The sequence below is a fragment of the Triticum aestivum genome, chromosome 3D (genome assembly GCF_018294505.1).
Source record: "Triticum aestivum cultivar Chinese Spring chromosome 3D, IWGSC CS RefSeq v2.1, whole genome shotgun sequence".
Lineage (NCBI taxonomy): Eukaryota > Viridiplantae > Streptophyta > Magnoliopsida > Poales > Poaceae > Triticum > Triticum aestivum.
In genome coordinates, this window is record NC_057802.1 from 428,739,275 (window position 1) to 428,741,205 (window position 1,931).

The following is a 1,931-nucleotide window of genomic DNA, read 5'->3' on the forward strand; positions in this document are numbered from 1 at the left end:
GGAGGAGGCAGGCGGCTGGATCTGGGCCGGGAGGGCCCCGTACGGGCCTGCGGGCCGGCGCGGTGGAGATGGCGGCGGCGACAGGTGGCGTGCTCCGGTTGGACGCGGGCGGCGGCGCGATTCCGTCCGGCCGGAGCGGACGTGTCCGGCGGCGCACGGGGATTTCTCTAGGGTTTTGGACTGCGAACGTTAAACGGGAGAGATGCAAATATATAGGTAGAGGGAGCTAGGAGAGTCCAAATGAGGTGCGGTTTTCGCCCACACGATCGTGATCGAACGACCTAGAGCATGGAAGAGAGTTTGGTGGGTTTTGGGCTGGTTTTTAGGGGTTTTTGCTGCAACACACAAATGGACTTTGCGGTTGCCCGGTTAACCGTTGGAGTACCAAACGACCTCCAAATGGAACGAAACTTGACCGGTGGTCTCCCGGTGGTATACCAAGGCCACTTGACAAGCCTCGGTCCATTCCGAGAACGTTTGACACCCGCACACGAAAGAAAACAAGAGGGGTGCACCGGAGGAGGTGGGAGCGCCGGATTGCGAAACGGACAACGGGGAAAATGCTCGGATGCATGAGACGAACACGTATGCAAATGCAATGCACATGATGACATGATATGATATGCATGACATGAACAAAATACAAAACGAAAGAACAAAACCCGACCACGAAGGGAATATCATAACACATAGCCGAAAATGGCAAGAGTTGGAGTTACAAATATGGAAAGTTACATCCGGAGTGTTACAACAAGTTGTAGACGGAGAAGCCCTGCCGGATAGATGACACCGTATGTGTGCAACTCTGTAGAGAGATCGTAGTTTCGGTCTTAGTTCGTGAGTGCCTCCCGAAGGGCTGTCCGTGTGACCGTCTGAGTTTTGAAGGTCCTCCCGAAGGGCTGTCTGAGTGACCGTTCGAGTTTCGAAGGTCCTCCCGAAGGGCTGTCCGCGACACCGTCCGGGGGACTGTTCGACCGCCTCCCGGAGGGCTGTCTGAGGAGCAGATGAGGGTATACATCCTCGCGGTTGGGAGGTTGTAAATCCTAGCTGCGGGGATCTGCACCGCCGACCGTCATCAACTCTACTTCCCGCTGCGCTACGAGTCGGTAACGAAAAAGATCAAACCTTGTATGCAGTCTCCATAGTGGTCCTGGGCTGGTGCGTAGGTCGAAATTTTTTTGTTTTCTGCTGCGTTACCCTACAGAGGTGCTGAAACATAATGACCCCGGTGATGGGATGTGCCCCCTGTGCGGGACGCTTGAGGATTCCAATCATATCTTCTTCTCCAGCGTCTCTGCCCAATTCCTGTGGAGTTGCCTCCGCGAAGCGGTCGGTGGTCGTTGGTGCAACACCAACTTCCCGGATCTCTTCGCCGAGGTTCAGGCTTCGCCCTAGTCTGGCAGCCACATTAGGTGGCTGGTGATCGGGGTCCTTGCGTGGACGCTGTGGACGATTCGCAACAAACTAGTGGTTCAACGCGTTCCCCTTCGACGCTCGACTGACGCAATCTTCAAAATGTGTGGTTACTTGCAGTTTTGGCGGCCGCTTAGCCGTCCCCAGGATCTCGACGCCGTCAACAACATCATCACGACCCTTCGTGCGTTGGCCATCCGCTTGGCGCCACCGCTTCCTCCACCACCCCCAGAGCCGGATTAGATCATGTAGTTTTTGGCCTGCCTGTGGCTTGGCCTTGTTTTTTTATGTTTTGGGCTTGTTGAGCTGTGCCCTCAGCAGAACCTAGTACTTCTCGTCTCTGTCGCTCTTTGTTTGTGTGTGTGGGTGTGAACCTTATTGTACTCGTTGGCTGTGGTGGTTTGCTTTATTTATAAAGCGGGGCGAAAGCCTTTTTCCGTAAAGGGTTGCTGAAGTAGAGGTAGAGCTCGAAGGAGGTTAGGTGGTCACCGCTGCATCATCGTCGTTGGAGGACCCCC